The sequence below is a fragment of the Pagrus major genome, chromosome 4, assembly GCF_040436345.1.
Source record: "Pagrus major chromosome 4, Pma_NU_1.0".
Lineage (NCBI taxonomy): Eukaryota > Metazoa > Chordata > Actinopteri > Spariformes > Sparidae > Pagrus > Pagrus major.
In genome coordinates, this window is record NC_133218.1 from 33,472,462 (window position 1) to 33,496,202 (window position 23,741).

The 23,741-nt window shown below is 40.7% G+C and overlaps 1 long non-coding RNA gene across 1 annotated transcript in view; it reads left to right on the plus strand.

Moving 5' to 3' along the window:
- The first annotated feature begins 1,202 nt into the window (after nucleotides 1–1,202).
- The window catches only part of LOC140994363 (uncharacterized), a 70,762-nt gene continuing 48,223 nt past the window's right edge, over nucleotides 1,203–23,741 (plus strand). Inside the window, exons 1-2 of the long non-coding RNA XR_012178730.1 lie at nucleotides 1,203–1,381; nucleotides 3,589–3,688. This is a non-coding gene — a long non-coding RNA (uncharacterized lncRNA). The remainder of the gene's footprint in view (nucleotides 1,382–3,588; nucleotides 3,689–23,741) is intronic.

The following is a 23,741-nucleotide window of genomic DNA, read 5'->3' on the forward strand; positions in this document are numbered from 1 at the left end:
CAAAAACATAGTTTCTCTTAGTTTTCCTTGCAGTCTTTCATCTCTCTTTTAACCCTATACTTAACTTATCTTATCTACCTTTGTGCCTTGTTTCCTATCTTTCACTGATTTTCCTATGCCTCCCTTCTCCTCCACTTTACTAATTCACCTAGTGGGCTTCCCCAGGTGGGATATTGTGTAAAGATGCCGAGCACGCAGTGTGTGCTGAGAAGATGAGACGGGAATGCTTCTCACTGAAGGCCATGCATGTTATGATTCAGTGTCTTTTTGTTGTGTTTTATTTTGAAATCAGGCCCTGGTGTGTCTCTTCTTCCTTTTCAATTTCTCCTGTGTGTTCTTCCCTCTGTGTTTTTCCCTTCGTTACCTCACCTGTCCTCTTCCCTCCTCACTCTCCTCACCTGTTCCTCGTCTTGTCATTAGTGTGTCTGTATATAGTCATTGTCCTCCTTCTTGTCTTTGTCAGTTCGTTCCGTCAGTCTGTCTGTTCCTGGTTACCCTGTCTTGGTCTGTCATTCCTTGTGTCTACCATTTGGTATGTTTTTGGTTTCCTAGTACTCGTTTTGATTTGAACTTTGCTTTTTCTTTGCACTTTGTTTTTTGAGCCTTTTAGTTGCTACTTTGCATTTCGTCTTGTTTGCTTGTGGGTCTAGGATCCCTTGGTTTTTGTATTTAGTCAGCTTTTGTTAATAAAGCTCGCTTTTGTTTTGTGTGTGTGTGTGTGTGTGTGTGTGTGTGTGTGTGTGTGTGTGTGTGTGTGTGTGTGTGTGTGTGTGTGTGTGTGTGTGTGTGTGTGTGTGTGTGTGTGTGTGTGTGTGTGTGTGTGTCACATTGATATTTATAATGTAATGGCATCAAGGCTAGATGCGATAGGATTTCCATGAAGGCTGCTTCTTTGTGTACATTATAATGAAAAATAATATAAAAATTTGAATACGCTACTACACTTTAGAAATATCCCTGAGGGTATATATGTTGACAAAAAATGGCAAATGTATATATCAGAAGTAAAATATCATCAGTATCATACGCAGAAATGCAAATGTACTATATCGAGTACATAAAGGTGCATATTTGCCAGACAAAATAAAACCAATGCATCAATTTCTGCATAAATATTACCTTGAATTAGATTGCACAGGTGTTACAAGCTGTCTATGCGGAAGAATCACAAGATTAATTCTCCGATGATTTGTACAGGACAGCCTCTCTGTGAGCATGCTTACATCTATCAGAGCAGCCCTCAGCCAGGAGACCACAGAGGTCAGGGAGTTAACCTTCAGAGGACCGAGGGCTGCATGAAGCATCATCAGTGCCATCAGGACACATGGCCTCAGCACTGCTGCACAGCTGGGGCGAAGGAAAATTCAGATGTGCTGAATGGGTGTGTATGCGTGCAGTCATTCGCTTGCACATCTGTACGTGCCTGTGTGCATCTGTGTTGGTAGTGTAAATATGAGAGTCTGCTTGAGCGATGGTCAAAATGTTGCTAGCAATAACCTCAAAGGCAGAAGGAGACACGAGCTGGAGAGAAGGATGTGTGGCATCATCGTCATTAGGAAGTAGTCATTAAAATAGTGAAATGTTAGTACAGGAAAATATAAAATATTATACAATAAACAATCATCATCATCATCATAGTCATTATCATTATTAAAACTTGTTGTATAGCTTCCAACTTGCATCCATTTATTATTAGATTCCTGACAAACCAAACTTGACGGTGCATTCACACAACAAATTAAAGTGACAAAAGTTAAAGAAAAAGACAAAAATAAAATAAAAATAAAGAAGTATCAAAAAAGTCAAAAATAAAAATATGTCCAAAAAAAAAAAAAAAGGCCACGGTCTATCTGATGTTAAAAATGAAGAAGCTGTTATGACCTTTTAAGTTATTAAATAAATATAATATGATGCATATGAACTACAGCCTCCTGCCATTGCAAAATGTGAATGTAATTGTTTTTTGTTTGGTTTTGTCTTGTTTGTTTTTTTGTTTTGTATTGTCTGTGTATCTATAAAGTAAAGTAGTAAAAAGTAAAGTCAAAAACAAAAAGAAAAGTTGGTGATGCACTGGTGACGAATGCAGTGGATAGAAAGTGAGGAGCGCATGCGCAACGTTTCTGCGCAAGAGGACTGATGCTGTAGGTTAGCATCATTACATCACCTGCAAAACTAGCTATGTGACCGAATTACTTGTTTTTAGCTACGCTGGCTAGGTTTAGCAAGCTAGCCTGTACCTCTGTTAACACTAAAGCTAGCTTGAACTTGGAATATTGGCCTTTTAAAATGTGCTGTAGGTGATTGTAGCTAATTTTATCTCTCAGTCCTTTGTTTTTGAACAATAGGTCACCTATTTAGCTTATTAAATGTTGAGTTACAATGTCCATAAGGTAATGTTAATTTATTAGTGCCAACATGCAGCTTTACAATTCACTCACTGACTGGCTAGCTGCCTAAAAACCTCAAGGGTTTTCAATTTGCAGTAATGTGGAGAAAACATATTTGCATCTGAGAAGCTTTAACCAGCAAATGCTAGGAATTTGTACTGGATAAGCCTATACATCTATCTATCCATCTATCTTTCTAATGCTAAAGTCTTTCCAATCCTGTAAATTTCCATGATCCACACTCTTGCTCCTCCAAAATGCACGGTGTAGGCGTGATTATGCACGGCGAGAGACATCACTCACAATTGGGCCGGGACACTTCAGCTTGTATGTTTAAATTGCTCCCAGTAGTATCCTTAATCTGGGTGGAAATCAATATGGCTTTTACTGTCACATTGGAGGGGCGGGGACCATGTATTGATGTTCAGATGTCATTTCAGGGGGATTTGATGTTTCTGTCCCCTCTTCAGTGAGGAGATGGCATGATAGATCAACTGATGGTGTCTGCTTGCTTTCTCCAGGGTGTTACTGGAGCCTGCCGTTGTTTGGAGTGAAATAGCGGATGTAAAGTTGAGCAGGAACGTGCTGAGATTACAAAGAAAAAAAAGAGGAGGAAAGGTTTAGGGAAAGATGTTATTGATTAATTTTTTTTGCCAGGAAAGCTGTTTGAATTAAAGCCTGATATCTTAATGGGGTTATCATTGTAAGCTCCAAACCCAGGACAAGGGCTCTGAACAGACATTATCAGACACGGATGACAGCACACACACACACTTAATCATTTTATCGGGACATTTGATCAGTATAGAAACTGCTTCTGCTCCCACAACAAAGTCAAATTCGGTTTTGGTTTTACTCTGCTCTGGTAAATATATTTTGTCATCTTTATTCACTGTTTAATGATTCTAAAATGATGGCAGTGATGGGATGGCACCGTTGAGGTGAAATAGAATAGGGGTGGAGTAGTACAGAAGCTGCGAATGGAGATTGGTGAGGTTATAAATACACAGAGAGAGGGAGGATGGAGTTTGGGGTCATAAGGGGTTATGCATAAACCCGATGTTATTAGCAGTGGGTAGGAGTCAACCATAAAGGTATGGGAGGGGATGATATATATACACACATAATATAAGTCATAGTCATCATGTGTGTGAACATAATTTAATCAGTTTGCCCACCCACCCTGCTTTGCCTTTTTAAGGATTGAATGGTTAAAAAGGAAGGAGCCACAGTTAACCGGTGGGATGAAGAGGTGACAGGTGCTTACTTCAGTTTGGATGAACCTGCAACATGTTATCCAGGTAAGCATCATCTCTTACTGTGTCATTCCTGCCATTCCTGCTAGGCCTTAATCACGGATTCGGATCACTATTGCTTGTGGTACGCATTGCAGACCACACTAATTACAACTTTATGGAAATGTGGCAGCTGTTAAAATACACCCTGAAAGTATGGAACAATTGACGGTAGAAAATATAGTCCAGGTCTGAAAAGTGAAGCCAACGCAGAGGTGCCTTAAACCTTAATTCCTTCTAAAAACTTCTAAAAATAGTAAAATAGACGATAAAGCAGTGTATGCTCCATGTTCCAATCAGGATATCCTCGCAAGCTCTACTCTCTTGTCCAAATTTGGTCACTTCTGGCTGGAAATTACCAAGATAGTGACTGCAGTAATGCCAAACTCAAGAAACGGTTGTCCACAAACCAATCCTTGACATCACGCTTGGGTTTAAACTTGTATGGAACTTGTGCACAAATTATGCCATTCTAACCTTGTGCACTGTTGGTTGATTTATTGTTGTCTTTTTTTTAATCTTACCTAACAACAGGGGACAGAGAATCTACCTTAGCCATGCCACAGCAAATTAAATTGTATGCAACATTAGCACTAAACACAGTACCAAAATCCTTTTCACAATTTCCAGTCTTGTTTCCTGAAAATCCTGGATGTTACCTACATAGTGCATAGTTGGTTTCATATTCATAGATTTAGCTTTTCTTCTGTTAGTCCCCATCCCTCTCTGTCCCTGCCCCACTGTTTCTCTCTGAGGAGTCTTGCCTCCTCCCTGACAGCCTGTGAGCCCTAGAGTCACATTTCAGGCCTGGCTGATACTTAAAGGCCCATAATCTGCTCGGCGAATGGCTACAGTGTGGCGGCCTGAGCGGAAGCAAATTATTCGCTTTAAGGACTCCTGCTGCTGTGGGACCCGGGGCTAGTGGCTGCTGCCGTTAACGTTAACACACACAGTGTGTGCAAGCCATCATTATTTATTTAGCCCGTTAAGTGTTTAAAGTGGAAGGGGTCCACTGGGACACGGCTTGGTTGATGAAATTATTCCACATACAGTACATATATATATATATTGTTAAATTCTTCAGGGAGAAGAGCAGGGGAACATAGAAAGATGAAGCCGTCCCTACAGTTTTAGATGTAAGATCTGATCACATGATAACAGACAGGGGGTGCTCGTATACTTGGCCGACATGTTGGTATTACTGACCTCACAACGTGGGAGGAATTCACTGTGATGTATTTACTGTGAATGTTTCCTGGGCTATGTGTGAGAGATAGGTAGACAGCGTATGTGTTTGTGTGTGAGTGTGTCAGACGAGAATAATATGCGTAAGTGTTTGTGTTTGTGTCTGACACGGTGTTACCAATTGCCACTTTTACATAATGCGACTACAGCAAACCTGAATTGTTTAGAAAGCCCTGGCTTGAAGATAAATATCGATATCCTCTTGCATTCACAATGTCACTGGCAGCACTGATTCACCTTGAAGCATGTGTGTTCTGTGCAGCTGTGTTTCTGTGTCCAGGTGCATCTGTTTGATCACAGTAATAGACAGAGGGGATAGCATATTTGTTTTCTCTATGTGTGTGTGAAATAAGGAGTCCCAGCATTAATAAGTAATCACTGGATGTTGGCCCTCCCATAACATGTTGGGCCACTAGCACTTGCCCCCAGTAATGACACCATTACAGGACCGAAGTAGCCAGTTGTGACTTTACCTCTGGGAATCTCTTCTCTGTCTCCAATGTGCCTCACCTCCAACTTGCAGTGTAACTGAAAATGCAGCTGCTTTTTTAACCTGTGCTTACTATAATAGCCATCAAAAATACTCAAATAAACAAACAAGCCACAGTATGTTTTGGTCATCAGGTATGATGGATTAGTCTATATAAACAACAAAAGTTCACTCGTGCAAAAAGTATATGAATGCAATCAATATTTGGGGGGATGTTGTGTGAATGTGTAATATGTTATAATGAAGACAACACACAGAGAAGAAAAAGAGAGAAATTCAGGTACTATTTATTAGTTCATATAAACTATGGTGATGGCAAGTAGAGACAGAGAGAGGGATGGAGAGAGAGAGGGGGACTGAACAGATTGAATGGCTAATGAAATGGGTACCTCCAGGCCTGAATAAATTCTCTGGTCTGGCGATCCCCCAGGATGCTGGCCTCCCAGGGAGATTAATGACCACTGGGCCATGGTATAATGAAGTAGTTTGCCTTGGCAATGTGCTTGTGAATTCATCACAGTGTCCACAAGTGGGCTGGCCGAGCACAACATCTTTATAAATCCCCCTCACTCTTCTCTCCTGCTGCTGCTGATTTATGGTTCCGCCACCCCCAAATGGTTTGGCCCCTCTCACCAGACCCCGCCCTGGCTGACCATCACTATCCTACCGAAATCCAGGTCACTGCACTGATGGGGAAGAAATGGGAGGCTAATCAGATAATGGGAGGTGAAAATGGGCGAGAGTGAGTCGGAATCTTCAATCTCTCAACTGCAGCTCTGCCTGTCTCTGTTTCCATATGTTCGTCTTGCATGCACAGTCCTGTAAAAGGTGATCCATTCTGTTTACCATGTGTCTTAACTGAATATGTTAAGTCATCAACATTCACATCATTTACTTATTCAGTAGTTACCTAATTAAAACCTGATGGTAGACCATAATAAAGAGGTGATTGGAAAATTGCGATCATTATTGATTTAATAAAAACACACATGAATGAAAACATATCAATTGTTGAAAAGTAAAATGTAAAATATGCCGCCCTTTTTCGTTGAGCTCAAAGGTTTGATTTTGTTAAGATAATAGAGAAATGGGGCACTCAGGTACCAAAGAGGGGAAAAAAATGTGACCATTGAGGATTCAGGTTCAGCCCCTGGCAGTGGTGCTTTATGACTTGACTGTGTGCCCAGTTAACAGTATTGGCAGGTGGGAAGGTGGTGAGGGATCATGTCCAAGTTGTTGCGTCAGCGACTCCACCTGGATAGATGGGTCACCTGTGTGGAAAGGGTTAGGATCTGGAGGGAGGAAGGGCGAATCACAGTATTTTTTTGTTTCCTGCAAAAAGACTAAGGGTTAGGGTTAGGAGATTCAAGGGACATCAATTTATTTAGGCCAACATGTACAAAACGGCAAGAACATTTATATAATGTAAATATTTTACATACCATGCAAACCAAAATAAATTGATTACATGAAATAGATTCAGCCCTGCTGCCCACTGAAGACAACTCTCCTTATTTATAGGTATCTTGACAATCATTCAAATAAATCAAAATGCAGTTGAGAATATCATAAAGATACAGGCTAATTCCATGTACGTGCCACATCAAAGATAACGCAGAAAAACAGCACCCCATCCCCAAGTTTTTTCACAAAACTTGGGGATGAGGGCATCAGCATAAAGAGAAAGAAATGCCGGTTTTCTGAAGAGGCAGGTAGTGCAACCGTACCACAACAACGCAAGTGTATCACTAATTGTGTGACTTAAACATCCACACTGATTTAATCCCCCTGGTCTCTGAAGGGAAAACCTCACAATGATCCACACATTAAAACTTTACATTACCAAACTCTCACATCAGCATGTGATGGATGCTGTGTACACCTAATTGATAATAATTGTTGGATATCTCCAGTGAAAGGTCCTAAATGCATTCCCACCAAAAGCCAGGCATTTGTTATAGGCCTTTGCCCCCTGTTGCAGAGACATTGCCAGCCTGTTAATGGCTGAGGACTGATGAGCCCCAGTGTTACACAACTCTGTCAGGCTCATAAAGCCTGTCTGCTTGATAACTGGAGCTCCATATGGAATAGTGGCAAGGAAATTAAAGGAGAACAATAAAGCATATTGAGGGATATTTAGATTAAAATGCATTTAATTGGGTCTCGCCTAACGCAGTTGAGATGTGTTCTCACATAGCCGTCCGTTCTGCGGGTGCCCTTTTACTAAAACTAAATGATGCTGCTGTCATGGTGTTTGTAGCCTAACCTGGTAAAGATTATTAATGAGTGCAATAAATCCAAATTGCATAATAGGAAGTTATGAAAAAAGGAATGTCAGAGTTAAGTCTAATGAGTATTTAGTTTGTTTACCAAGAGCAATCGTCACCCTGTGCCATGTGTACTTTGTAATTGTCAAAGGCTTTACATCCCCATTCTTTCTCAAGACAGCTTATCTTAATCTACAGTGTCTTATTTTTCTTGGAAAGGGATGGATGAGTCGAGTAATTGTACAGTTGACATCGGCTTAGACAACATCATCCCCTTAGTCCCCAGCTAATCCTACAGAGTGATAACAATAATGGGAAAAAAGAATGGAGATATTTTTTCTTACAAAAGAAGATATGGAGTTTAATTTGTAATTAGCTGCAGAGGTCAAAGACTTGATCCTCCATCTGAAGGTTATCCTCCCTTATTTTTCTTTTTTTCCTCTCTTCTTCTTTTTCCCTTTCCCTCTCAGTAGTCAACCTCTGAATCTGATTATGACCTTGTTGTGAAGAAGTCAAGTGTTAATTGTGTGCATGTGTGTGTTTTTGTGTGTGTGTGTGTGTGTGTGTGTGTGTGTGTGTGTGTGTGTGTGTGTGCTTAAAGGAAGATCAGTGAATAAAAATGGGGATATTTCCCTAATGATTGCCTGACAGTTTACAAAAGAGAGGTGTGTATTTGTGAGCACTTGGGGTTGTGCACGCGTGTTTGCTGACGATTGGAAGTGTAATTTATTTTGGGGGGGTTGTGACCCTGGACCCTCATCCACCCCCCACCCCATCTGCCCTGCATCAGACAGCTCTGTGTAGCCCCTTGGGGGCTTTGAAAAAGCACAGTTGCCCTCTTTGCCCGTATGTGTTTGTGTTGGTCTATGTGTGGAAAATCAGACCTTTTTGCTTGCGTGTGTATATGTGTGTGTTAACGTGGGCGTGTGTGCGTCCGTGCTAGTATTGATCCCCCCCCCTCCTTTCTTATAATGAAGTGGAACTACAGCTCCATTACGAGCTGCTCTGTCATTGGCTGGAGGTAATATGAAATTAGCTAGCGTGCCGTGAGCCTGTCAGTATTGATTTCACTACCCAGATTACTTGTTACAAAAGAATAGAGCTGTCTGTGGCATAATTGAACAAGTTAACTCCTTGTCTCATAAAATGTAGGCCTGTATTGATTGTTACAGGGGAGGGCTCAGTGATATGCAGAGAGAAAGTAAGTTGTATGGGTGTTAACTGTGAAGAGGTGCTGATGCTTTCTTTTCTTCCCCGCCAGTGTCACCCTGACACGTGGATCAAGGCGTTTGTTGCTGAGTTGCAGGATGGCGGACAGCAAATGAGTTGTGTTCCATCAGCTTCACGTTACAACACACGTTTCTTGTTTTTCCTCCTTCTGTCATTTTTCATTTCATTTGCCTCGAGATTTGCCTCAGCCCCGTTTTCAATTTATTACCATATGTAAAAGGTGTCAGAGCTTGACATTGTCAGAGCAGATTTACTTTGGTTTATCGTGAGTGACCTGTTTGTAAGTAGAGCAGCCATTGCTTGAGTTGTGATGAGGACTGATGATGATGGCTGCAGAAGCCTCTCTATCTCACTCTTTTGCTCCGCTGATGAACTGGAGCACGCTGGCCCTCTCTAATCACACTTGGCAGATTTGTGCCATGGAAAGTGAGATGTTTAACAAGCGTCCCGGTCCATTAATTAAGGGCCTCCTTAAGAAAAAAGGGGAGAAAGTGTGTTCAATAATTTACATGAGCTAAAGGCAACTGGAACAGCCTTTGCCCACAGAGAGAAGGGAAATATACTGTGGTCTCTGGGCTGTATACATGGGTGAAGCCAAATGGTTTCTTAAACACCTGCACACACAGATACACACTCCTCCCAAGCTGCAGTGTAATGAGCCTTTAGCCTGTTAACCCTAGCCAGCTAATTCTGAACCAAGGTGCTTCATGATGCCTCTGTTGAGGGCAAATTCTACATACTTATCTCGGGTAATTAGAAAATGGGGCTCAGTCAACAGTAAAAATAGACTGTTTATTCAGACAAATTTCCCGTGATTGTTGATGAAAGAGCTTTGGAAATTGGGGGCTTCTCGGACCAGGTGTTGGGAAAAGGAGGGGATGATAAATTGTTTGATGTGGGAATGATGCTGTTGTCCCTAAAACAGACATGGAAGGTACAGCGTTTCCCCCCTCCAACGGGGTGAGGGATTAATGAAATGCTCTTCCACGCGCCGATTTCCTGCACTCCACTGCTGAGTGATAAGTGGCTAACCAACGAAGCCTGTAATTACAATCTTACAGAAACCGGCCTGATCTGTATATAAATCTCACCATCCAATTACAAGATGTAATAATTCTGCACTCAGGCTGGTAATGAGGTCTAATACTGGTGCATGTGATAATCCCCTCTGGATGCGGGCTTGATCAGATGTTGGCTTTGTAATTAGACTGGCAGAAAATCATTATTTCGTGTTCGGAAAAAAATGAGGTTGGTGGGAAGTTAATTTTCTCCCCATTCTCTGAAGCGTAGACAAGAATTTAATGATTTAATCATGATTGTTAGCTATTTTGCAATCAATTTGTAATGATTGTGTCGCAACAGAGGCTTTCAGGGAGAAGGGCCTGTAAAGATTGAAGGTGTCATTGATATGGCATGGCTCTGTCAATAGATCTATACAGTGTAACGCTGATACTGTTGAAGAGCGGGTTTATACTTACTGTATATGCATGTGTGTTAGAGAATGTGTGCATGTACATGTGAGTAATTCTGTTTTTATCTGTTTGTAGGTTTGTATGCATGTACTGACTGTGAGTCAACCATAGGCAATCTGATAACAGCTATCCTTAATTGTTTAACAAGCCTGAGCAGAAGATTAGTTGCCTTGTTTCTTTGTGTTCCCCTTCATTGTCACAGTATTCCTTAGCTTTTAAAATAAATCATGTTGTGCAAGAATTCTTTGTAAACATCCTGGTGGACAGAGTTAACGTAACTAACTAACTTACCCTAACCTACCTCATAAACAAAAAAGTTGGTGGCTCAGCATTAAAAACTTTAGAAACTTTTGGTAAACAATTAAAAAGGAAGTCGTTGTGAGTGAATGAACAGCACAGCTCCACCCGCTTGCTTGAAGGTGGAGCCCACAAACATAGAGCAGACAGAGAGGTCACAGCGGAGACAAACAATACAGACTGTTTTACTGTACCCAACGGTGATTCGGCTTGCAATCCATATATAAACTTGCAGAAAAGCAATGTATACTCTGCTCTACCTCTGATGTGTGCACAGACTTTCAGTGCTCATTATGTTAGTATTGAATTGAGTTATATGTATCTCAAATTTAGTTTAATTCTTGTAGACTCTGAGGCTGAGACTCATCAGCCTCTCTTCTCTACCAGCTCTATCTTATTCAGTGAATCTCCTCACACCAGCAGCAGAGAGAGGATGATTCATGCCACAGGGCTGTCAGCCACTTTACTGTGAAGGGCTTGCAGCGTTTTTGAGCTGTGGAGGTCAATAGCGTCAGGTAACCGTTAATTACCCCAAGAGTATGTCAACTTATGCCAATGATTTTACTTTGCCTATACATGCTTGTCAACGAGGAGGCAAGGTAATTAAACAATAGGTAGATATTAAACAATAAACTAAGCTTATTACAGACAAGTTTACAACAAATCAACATATTCTTTCTTCTAAGGAAGGTAAAGGCTCTCCTAGATTGGGATTGTATTAGAAAAGTAAACATGTCAGTGTAGAAATGTACGTCTTTTTCTTCTTGTTCTTACATTTTTACATTTGTACAATTTAATATTATAGCACACAAATAATTATTGCTAATCTTTACCAGCCCTGAAATTGAATATTGGTACATCTCTAAATTGCAGAATTTCACATTATGTAAAATCTTTTCTCTGCAATCATATGAAACATTTGTTTATCTAACTTTTGTGAAGCAGAAAAAAGGCTATGTAGCTCACTTTCATGTTTGGGACCCTACATATGTTGGGTGGGTTTAGATGTAGAGGAAGTTCTCTAAGATTGAAACATTTACATTTCTTTGAGATTTTTGAGCTTTGCAGATTGCAAGTGTTAATTAATTATAATTACATATATAGTTTAATTATTTTTATTGTCCATTTGGAGCTGATATAATGCTCTTGATCTTTTTTAAAATGTATTTGCACGATTCATATTGCTCTTTGAGTCTTATCGTATCGTCATTTGGCCACATAAAAGCAGGTATATGGTCTAGAATTGTTGCAAAACTTAATAAGAATATGCTCTGAATGAAAACAGCTTTTGTAGTTTTGTTCATTGCTCATCACTGGACACAAGACACAGCGATTGTATCCCCTAACCTGCTAAATCCAGATATAGATAAATCCAGATACAGATACAAATGATAAGTCAATTGATGCTCAACTCACATTGTTTGGCCAGGATCATTTTCTCTCCACTCTGTATGAACCAGTCAGTTTGATGGTCTTATTTTCCAAGGTCGTTTAGATTGATTTGTTTAGAATATTGAACACTAGTTGTAGCATAACAATATAGCAGTGGAAGCAGACTAGCACTAAAAAGTGCCACATCTCAGTTCACATTTCAGTCAAAGCTCGAAAACATTTCTCCAGAGGTTAACACTGTATTAACAGCTTCTGCTACCGTAGCTCCATGCAGTGTTTGATTGGAATACCTCCTGTTTGATCATCTGAAGCTACTTAGTTTACTGGAGCATTCACCATGCAGTAGATTTAGGCAGTCCTGTGGGTTTGCACTTGGCTCATCTCTCTCCTAATCTCCTGGTGATTGCCGCTGAATACTTTATTGATAGGGAATTGACTTCACTCCTCCGAGCCGATTTCTATAATTGATACTGTTTGAAGCTACTCCCAGGGGATGGAGCATTCAAAGGCTGGCTGCTTTTTTGATCAATTATATTAAAGTGCAAACTTTAAAAAATCTGGATTGAGTCAATACCGCCTTCTAGTCTACTTTAATTCAGCAGTGTTATGCAGGTCTCAATGAAAACAGTGTGTCAAAATGACTCAAATTAAGTCCACTCAGTGATAAAATACTATAATTGATTTATATACAATGCTATTGTCTTAAGTGTGACTGTTCTAGGTGCTTCACACTTGGGCATAAGAACAGCACTGAGGGTATACAAACCATATGATTACAGTTGCTTGAGACTTTCCACATTTAACAAAGAAAATGAATACAGTTGGTTGTTTTCAGCAGAGTCAAACTACTGGGAATAGCAGTGTCAAATGTTTTGCTGTTATGGGGAAAAAAAAGAAAAGATATAAAAAAATCTAAATGTCAAGGTACTATCTCTTGAAATATGTATCAATGTTGCTCTCCTTTTTCCAAGTGTGGATACTTTTTCGGCAGCTTTTGTGGTTAGCCTTCATCCTGGATACCCAGCCTCACGCCTCCAATTTCCACTTCTGCCCGGCTGAAGGCTCCTCAGAGACGCTTGGCTGGAGCTCTGGGCCACTGGGCCTTTGGACCTCTGAGTCCTCCACTTCTGTGCGTCGGATAGAGAAAGAGGGAGCTGCTTTACCCAGCCCTGCCCATTCTCGGCCCCAGTCTGCCTCAACCATACACTCCCACCTGCTCGATACCTCAGAGAAGCTTTCAAGTGCTCTTTGAAAGGGAAAAAAGCAGAAAGGGAAGAAATCAGAGACTGTACTCTTTCAGGCGCTCAATAGCATGGCACTAGCCTCTCTCAGCTCCCATGGCACCACTCTCCCGCCCTCTTCTCTGTTCTTGGGTGTTTCACTCAATTTATTTTTCTGTTTTTTTTTTTCTTCTTCTTCTTCTATCTTCTCTCTCTTACAGCCTTCCCCTGACTGGCTTCTTGTCCCAGGCCCTTGGCATTTTTCTTAGTGTTAGAGCTGCATTAGCCATAAACCAGGCGATTACTTTTGCAGCCAGCATACAGAATGAAAGAAAATGAGAGAGATGACAAATATAAATGGAATTATAGTAGTTTCCTTTTTTATTTAGCCCATGAGGAAAGAATTGATGCAGAATGAATACATCACATCTATATATTACTGTTGTCATTTTGGCAGTTGATGGGGAATCATAGCTGCCACAAAAACCTGCTCAGCTGCACCCCAAGGAGTAAATCTACTCGTGTCCACTGCCCACTGGCCAACACAGCAAAGGACCCAGTGCTGAAGTTAAATAAAATATTGCCGTCAGGCTATAAAGATAATTAGTCTTGTCTCATCTCCTCCCTCCCTTGCAATTAAATGTGACCCCTTTATGTTTTATGGATGCCAGCATAAACCCCTTCACTCCTAAAATACCTTGTAGATATGAGAGGGGAAGTGTATTGTAAACTAATTGCTCCACGTTGGACAGAAGCCACCAGAGATGATATTGTAAGTTGGCATTATTGATGTTATTATTGGATGTGTGTAATGAACACACACATACACACATGTACTATAAGAGCATCTATGAATGTAAACTGTCAAAACTAATTCCCGTCCCTCTAACATCTTCACTGTTATAAAGCAGAGACAGTGCTTGGGAAAGCTGTGATTTGAAGACATAAGCCCCGGGCTCCTCATTCCACTCTGCTTCTGAACTCCCCTTATACTCCCTGATACCGAGACACATTATAAAGTCCCTCCCTGTAGCTCTCCTCTTATCTTTGCCTGCTATAAAACTATCTCCGAGAAATAGGACAGGGTTAAGGTTTGAAGTAATCTGTTTCTTTTCATTCTTCCATGAAACATATGCCTACTTTGTAACAAGGGGAAAACTAATTATAGACTTGTACAGGAAAGATAATACAGTTGTAGTGATTGCTTTGTACCCAGCGCTGGGGTTGTGTGTCGACAGTGTATGTGTACAGTAATGATGGCTTTATCTAGCCCCAATACTCTTATACAAACCTACAAAGCCCTGTAATTATGTTAGATGCCCACAGAATGGCAGACGCACACTGGGGCACTGGCCATTGTGAGGGAAAGAAGCACCAAGTGTCTATTAAAACTATTTCACTCTATGATTGTGTTTCGGTACATAGATTACTGCGTGGGCAATGGCATGCTTGACTGGCAGCAGGCATGCATGCAGTACAAACAAAGTCAACACAAATAAATACATGGAAAGCTTTGTTTGCCAAGGCTTGCAGGTCAGATCAGTGCAGCAGTTTCCACTCCACAGTCTTTGCAGACTGTTTACACATAGGTGGATGGCTTAGACGCCTGTCATTATGTGTAAAGATTGAGTTTATATGTTGAACAATGAAAATACACCCGCAATGATTATAGCAGGTGATCATAACACTGGAGGCAGTATTTTGATCTTGTTTAGTTTATTTTTTTCATAAACCATGAGTGTAATTATCCATGTAGCATCCTTTAGAATATCTGTCAAACCGTATAAACTAGTTCACCAGCTCCTTCTACAGCAGTATCCCAGCCCCTATCATTTAAATCTTAACCATCTTACAATAGGCAGCCTCTTCACTGTTCAGTATGCTGAGGGAATACCAGACATAGTACAATGTCTGTGTAGATGTGCATGTGTTGTGTGAGTTTTTGTGAGCATGTGTTTCTGTGAGTGTTTGATATATATATGTGTCTACAGCTTTATGCATGTGCATACTGTAAATACCATTCATTCCCGTTTGCATTGCTGTGCACTGGACTTGTGCAGAAGATTTTGAACCCTGAGGTCCAGGCAAGATAAGGAGGCCTCTCTCTGTTTCTCTCACCCTCAGTCATTTCTCTTTTTTCTCCGTCTTTTTTCCCCACTTGTAGTGAGTCAGGCAGTGCAGCGTCATCCAGCCGTGAAGCCATTTGGCAGTGAGGAGGAGGAGTGGGCCAGCTTAAGGTCAGTCTGAGGCACAGACAGATATATACGTACATACAGAGAATCATGCCTCCATTAGCTGGGCCTCTGTTTACCATGGGGGAGACGCCAGGGATTTGGTGGCATATGCTGTAGCCCCTGGCAGCCTCGTGACAGAGCACTTACTGTAGAGACGGCAGGCCAAGGCCTGGTTAGGGGCCACCCAGAGGCTTTGTCCTGAGGCAATGCTACTGGGCCGGGATGGACAGTCAGGATGATTGGTTCTCCTCGACTGTTCTCATACTAACCTAAAAGCATTTTTTTATGCCTGTAGAATGGGCTTCAGACAGCACCAGGGCAAATCTTCGTAAACACCACGAAAGACGTATTTCTTTCTCGCTTCACAGCCCAAAAGTCTGACCTGTTGGTGGTTTCTGTGTGTTAATTTTAGGAAAACTTGACAGTAGTACAGATTTTAGGAAACTTGACAGTAGTACAATATTGGTCGGAGAAGGAGACCATTTAACCCATATAACCTGTCATAAACTCAATTTGGTATTAAAAGCTTGAAGAACAATAAAGAGGTTTTATTGTTGTTGGCCTGAGTAGTAGGTGATGCAGTTTTGTTTTATCAACCTCCAGTTTTCCAGTTCCACATTTAGTGGGGAATGTTTTATAAATCTGTTGAAATTCTGTATCCCAATGTGAATATGCATATTTAATGATTCAATTAAGCAATGTCATGGTTGTGTTTTATTAATAAGATTGGGGAAACATTTGCAAACTGCAGTAATTTGTATATTAAATCTCATCTTATAGCCTGGCAGAACCCAACATACACAACAAAAGCAAAGCGGAAAAAGCCAAACAATAGAATTATTCTACTTATATAAGGGTGTTGTTTAAAGATAATTCCATCCATGTATTTTTGATAAGACAAGAGGCGTTCCATGAGTGCTGATGTACAGTACAACAAGAGTGGTACATTGTGTATTACAAATTACTGTATGTATCTGTGCAGCTGTAGTTATCTTCAGCACTTAGCCTGCAGCCTTGTGTGTATAACAGAACTACAGCTGTACACTGCAACAGTACTTCCTCTCCCGCTGTTTCTTAGCTATGTTCGTTCCAAAGAGAATGAACAAAGTCTTTTGTCGGTCTTAAAGTTGGATCTTCCTTTGCTCTTGTTAGTGACTTTCAGTGGCCAATATTCCACTGTATGGAAGATGGATAATAAGTGTGTCTGCTTTTTAGCTGGGCAGTTTCAAGACAACTTGGTGTGAAGCTGTCTTCATTAGAACCCCGTTAGACCTTGATTCACCTGACTGACTGACAGACTGGCCGTGATGAGGCTCCATTAGACTGCTGCACAACTCTCTGTGGACTGCCCATTTACCGAAGGGCCCTCTCTCTCTCCCTTTCTCTACCTCTCTTTCTGTCTCTCTCTCTCGCTCTCACTTGTTCTGTCTGACCAGGCTAACCCCTGGAGCCCCCTTAACCCACGGTGGTTGAGAGCCCAGTCAATCAGACGCAATGATGTTAAACTCCTCTCCAATGAATACCCTTCACCAGTCATCAGAGAGATTGTCTGTGTCTGGCGGCTGATTAGGAGTTCATTTCAAGTAGGTTCATCTCAATTTACAGTCTTGTCTGAAGGAGGGAGCTTGCTATTCCATAGCATGATTACTTTACCTTTGAGCAGAGACACCTGTTATGAGATAGTACCATGGCCAACCAACTTTTATACTGCCCCTTTACTTGGATTTCTTCAAGCAATGAAAACCATGTGTACAGATAAAAAAGTGATCACTTGAATTTCCTGGCAATTTCTTTCTAAATGATCTCAGAGTGAGAGATCACAGTGTTGTCCTATTGTCAGCATTAATGCGAGTGAAAACGAACATTTGTCAAGTGTATTTCTTTTATTGAAAAACCCTGCTGAAACACTACAATATATATATAATTCTTCTAAAAACGCTCTAGTCAAAAATGACCCTTTTTTAAATTTGAGTTAGCCCATGTATAACAACAATGAACAGAACTCTGCTCACAGAGACAAGCTCATAAAGTGAGGTCCTTGTCAAGGTTGTGCCAGGACAGGTAGACAGGATTTGAATTACTGTTTTTGGAAACCCTCTTGTGACACACTTTCAAGGAGAGATGAAAATGGCGTATATGGCATCGATCTTTATAATGCATTACTCCCTGTTGCCAGAGGGAGGTGGGTGGTGATGGCAGGTTTGAGGTTAATCTCCAGAATATCTCGGTGTAAAGAGGTTAGCGGGCAAAGGATTTGATCATGCTCAGCCATTTGGTTTAGCATTGAAGGATGTTGGTTGCAGCTGTGTCAACCACTGAGTGCCCATCAAGCCAGACAAGTCAATAAGCCCCCATCACCTCTCATTGGTTGCCCAGAGTGATGCGACATTGGAGAGACCCAAACCACGTTCTGTTCCTCCCCCTCCCCCTGTCGTCACCTGTCAAGTGACATATAGGCAGCAGGGAATCAGTATCTCCTTATAGCACTCAACAGTCCAGCCAGCAGCACTCGCATCGACAGCCTTCAAAACTCTTCCACTCTAAAGTGTATTATCACTCAGTCTGATGTGATTGCGGGCCTCTCCTGAGCGGTTTGTTGTGGTGTCTCTGCCAGATTGCTGCTACACCAGGTTCTCCTGTAGTCAGACAGCTGTGATTTGCAGCAGGATGAGGGTAGCTTAAGACAGACAGCAGCTAAAAACATTTCACAGCAAACAAACCACACTTCACTTACCCTTGGATGCAATCTTTTGAATTAACCTAAGGGCGACTGTAGTGCATGGAGAAGGAGGATGTACAGTTTCTGCTCAGAAACAGCACTTGGGTTGTCAGGTGAGAGCATAGAGGGAATGATTTATGAGGAAAAGGTAAACTAAACTACCTTGGTAAGAGTTGGTATGTTTTAGGAATATAGTATGGAATATTATTACAAATTTGATTATAAGAAGGCAGTGAACTCCATTAATTTACGAAGGCTGTATTGGTGGGTAGCTCAGACAGTTGGAAGTACTTTTGAAGCTTGAGGTCAGCAAAGTAGAATTTGAAAGCGGTATCAATGCTCTCTGTATCTCTCTGGAATGACTTCTTAACATTTCCTTCTCAGATCAGAGAACATTAAATATATGCTGAAGAAAAGAAATGTGAACCAACCCTTTCTTCTCCTCAGTTACACCCTTTCTTTCTCTGTATCTCTCCCTCAGCTCTCGTCTCTGATTTTCCCTACCACTTTATTGCTCCTTTCCCCTCCTACACTCCGCTTGCCACATTCTCTATGCGAGATAAAAGGTGAATTCTAGAAAACCCTCCCTCTCCCTCTTGGACTGCTCCCTTCTTTATACTCCTCTTGGTGCTTGGAGTGTGGAAGACGTGGGGAAGACGAGAGATAGAGAGAGAAGAGAAGAACAAACAGCCGGCTGTGATAGTGAAAGCAGACGGTCAGACTCTGGCACCAGTACATTCTTTATGCTTTGTTGTGTAGTTTGGGCGCTTTGGGACCAAGCTTGCAAGATACCGTTGGATACTCTCTTAACAGGCTTATACAGTACAAGACTCTGTTTTATGTGGAAATAAAAGCAGTGACTGTAAAATCCCATTTTAAGACATCACAACATAAAGAGTGAATTATAGGGCCGATGAACGGTCAGACAAACAACTGCTCTCTCGGAATCGCTTTTATTCTCTAGCTCTCTTTTATATCTACAATATATTATAAATACTGTCATTTTACCAGGAATTGATTTTTTCTTCTTTAACAAACTATAAATAATATGTTACAAGGTAAATAGAGAGAAAAGTGATTATTTGATTCTCTGACAAAACCATAAACCAGTGTCATCATTATTTATTGTAAGAGGCAAAGTCCTTGCGATATGTTACGAGATAGACATTGGAGCTGACAATATGCCTTTACTCGCACTCTTTATATCACGTACGGATTTGGATCTGTAATCACAAGCATTTGCGTGCTTTCAGAGTGTAGGCATATTTATTGGGCATTGACTTACTGGACTTACGATTGGTTAGTCTCAGTGTTTGCAATTTTACTTTGTTCACATACTTCTGCGTCAGCTGCTACACACATGGTTGAGGTTTAGTTGGCTTCACTCCCAAAGGTTCGATCTGGTACGTCTTTCTATGGGGGAATCATGCAGCGGTTAGGGTTTTAAGGCTGTGTGATCAGGTGTGATGTGTTAAGATGTTACAGCTTGGATCTGGTGTGACCTAGGACCATGAAATATGTTTTCTGCTTTGAGCTTTTCATCTCTTTACTATAACAAACAGAGTTTGATGTATATAAAATTTACTGCGGCCTGTGAAACCTCAGTTCATTTGAACAGTCTTTTGTTGGGCAACAGTTTTCCAGATGTTTTCCCATTGAAATTGGCCTTTGTAGTATAGGCAAGATGTGATCACAGTGTCCTTCCTGCTGTGAGGTCAGAATTCAGTACTTTCAAGTTAAAAATATTATCAGTAAGAAATATATTATGTGCATATGGTTTTTGAATTTTGATTTTTTCCCCCATGACATTAACTTATTTTATAGTCAGCAGGCTTTGTCTTGAAATCAGTCAAACAAAATTTACTGAATTGAATGTGGAAAGTAACAACTACAGCAGTTCCTCACATGCTGAATACACATCCGCTGAATTGGAGAGCAGAATACAAGAAAACACGTGGACTGATCTATTTTTAACATGTGCAAAGCCTGTAAAGTTGACAACTGTTGTCCCAAAATGTGGTGGATGTGTAACTAGACCAGTTTAGCTCCGTGTATGGGTGAGTTTATTTAAGGAGTATGATGTGAACATCAGAATTGTGTTGCTATGTAATTCTGGTTTGTGACAGTCCCAGGGCACTGTGTCCCAGAGCCACATAAGCATGTGCACAGAGGAATAAGACCTCCTAGACAGACCCCATCTTGTGGTGAAAGACTCAATAACATTTACCTCCACACTCTTGAGCCTCCCATCTCTCACAAATGGTACCCACAGCCCGCATCAGCCATTGTTTTTTTCCCATCAGATTTGTTCATTGTATTAGTAGTGTTTATATGTCACTGTTACGCATACTTTCTTTTGTCCTCCTGCCTGAGACATTTAACTGTACATCAAAAATGTTTATGAATCTGCGGTTGTTGAGCAATCCGCCTACTTGCAGGATATTGCTACTATTTTACTGATAAAAAAACAATCGCTTCAGAAGGGTAAGGATGAATAAATTATGTTTGCTCAGGTAGATTGGTCACAAAGATGTGAGTCCACACTGTCTCCCTCTAAATAGTGTCCTTGTTCTGCTGTTAACGTTCAGTTCTGCTGTGCTGACAAATGTATACCTTTCATCACATAAAGATAATCACTAGACTTGCGGCTCATAATTAGACCATGTTGTAGTTTTACTGTGTTTATTATAGTCCTACAAAACAGGGTTGAGCCAATGTTTTCCTTCAAATTTTTATGTTAAGTAGCATTGTGGTTGAGAAGAGGGGCAGTCACTTTGCCCCTCTGGTAGCAGCATAAGGATGGTGGTGTTGATAAGTGGGTGAGTCCATCTCTTCTTTAAAAATACTCCGAGACTGCTTAGATTTTGTTCTGAATATTCAACTTCCCGAGAGAATGTTTTCTTAAAATTGTATTTCTTGTCTGACTGTACTGCCACCATAAGATTTTTGCTTGAGAAATATAAAAATCTAATGTCCGTTTGTCATGAAACTTAAGCATATTCATAGTCCACATAATGGGGTATCTTTGTAATCAGACAGTGCATTATTGTATTGAGTTGGTTCAACACTAGTTGGTTGAACTACTTTCTTCTTCTTCTTCTTCTTCTTTATTATTATTATTCAAATATGGCTCGTCAGTACATGCTACCTTTCACAGTTTCCTAACAATAACATTGCTTCACCAGATCATATGAGGACACAAAGTGTCCAGTTAGATGTCAAAGCAGTTATGGTTGTGATCCGCCATGTCAAAGGTTAAAAGGCACGATCAGGCATTTGCAGCCGGACATCCAAGCAAGCTTCCTGGCGGCCTTTTAGTACCTGTACCTCCTCTGGGATCTCTTTCCACATCAGTATTCAGGTCCACTACCTCAGCCCCTTCTCATTTCATCCACCCCTGGATTTATTTTCATACTATGGGGGTATGATAGCCACTTAATAATTCATATTTAGAGTGTATACCCATGCACTGAGAAATTCTGATTCATCCTCCTGAGTAGCTGCCCACCCTCTTGCATCATTTAAGCCTCCAAGTTCTAGCTGTGGCTTATTCGCTCAATCTGCGCAATGCTTTTTAGAGTAGAGCTGTCAAAATTCTTAGCGTAGAAGGGAAGTTTGTGTGGGTGGACAGGCTCGTCTGTTTTCTTTTAGTCAGCATGCTTCTTTAAAGAGCAACAAGAGTCAGAGAAAACCCAGTCAACCAGGTCTAGGTCAACTTATACAACTTATAACTTAAGACACAAGCTCTGAACCAGCAGGGTGGCACCTGTGGCACCCCTGAAGTCTGATCGAATCTGCAAATGGTCTCACATTACATTACAGCAGCAATGTAGAGACGATGAAAACAAAGAAATCAAATATTCACATTACATCATCAGGATATGAGACTAGACATCGTCTTAGATTTTGTATTTTGTAATATTATGATACAGTATTCCATACGTTTTCTGGTATTTTCCTGGTTATAGAACCAATAAATTGATGTAATTTACTGAACTTACCAGACTTTTCCACTTGTTCTCATACATGACGTTACCCAGTTAGGCATTATATCCACATTACTGATGATCCCAGAGATAATTACTGTACTACTAAATTTTACTGGCAAAAGATATGAACAGTAGTAGTATTGTAATAAAACATTCTGCAATTTATGAAAGTTCAGCCATTTTATTACTGTAATGTAAATGGCAAGAACTTCAAGACGTGTGATAGCCTTCCTTTTTAGTATATCTACTTCTTTAAATGAGTAAACGCTGATCTGAGAAACTGGCACATTACATTCAATGTTCAAATGCTGAATTACCAAAGCAACATTTGTCTGTGCCTGAGAAGATCATTTGTTTTGTCTAATCCATATATCTCAACGGTGGAGCAGTGTAGACAGACAGGCATGATGGACCGTGAACTACTGTCACGGCTAAATTTGTTGGACAAGGCTACGGGCCGTTTTTAGAGGAAAAACTGAAAGATAATATATGACGTTACAGAACATTTTCACAACAAGTTATCATTGCCGTCAGTTTCAAAATCCCCTTGCTGGCAGGGCTCTGAGTTGACACTCAACACTCACTGGCTGATCTATTCTTATGAAATTGAGTGAAACAAAATGTGAGAACAAAGTTTAAAGGTTGAAGTTATGTGATGGAGGCCAATGTTACCTGCTATGTGTGACCATTAAAGCTTTACGTCATTTATTTAGACAGTGTTGAGAAACATTGTTCTCTATCCTGTACTTTTTATCATCTTGCATCTTGGTTTCCAAATATGTTTTCTGATGTGTGCATGTGTGCTTTGTTACGGTAGACATCGTCTTTTTTAACATGTTGACCAGCAAGCCTTTTTACGAGTTACAATTACATGCCTGTTAAAGCATTGCGTGAATAATCAAAACGTTGGCTTACAGAATGGCGGCACTGTATATGCTGTAGGCTTACAGTAATTCTTTAGACTCAGTGAAAGAGCCAGAAAGGGAGAGCTGTTTGGACTTTGCTCTTTACACTATGTTCTTTTTCAAGTCCCACTTGTCAAAGAGAAAAAGATAAATATAGTTTATGACAAACCAAAATAAATGGGTGGGTTCAGAAATGCGCAGAACAACAAGCCGCAGAGGAAGATGTGGCCTAAACAGGCCACATACAAACAGCCTGCCTCTGCCACGGAAATAGATGCTTACATGGGGAAAGAAAATAGTTGTGACACTGTCACAATAATTAGAGCTGGAAATGTTGTTAAGAGTGGTTGAATCCTCTCGTACAAACCTACCTGATAATGAATGCAGTCTTAACTGGGGCTGTGTGTGCAGTTTTGACTGTGGAAAAGTGGAATTTTATTATTTGGCTTCATTGGTCGTTCATAGCTGTGTGTGATCATGAGTTAAATATAGTAAGCAATGAAACACAGTGGTCAAATTTACTGGAAGTGTTTTAGTGCAGTGCTACATAACCTTTACTGCACCTCTTAGACTACGAGTCAAATACTGTGGATGGAGGT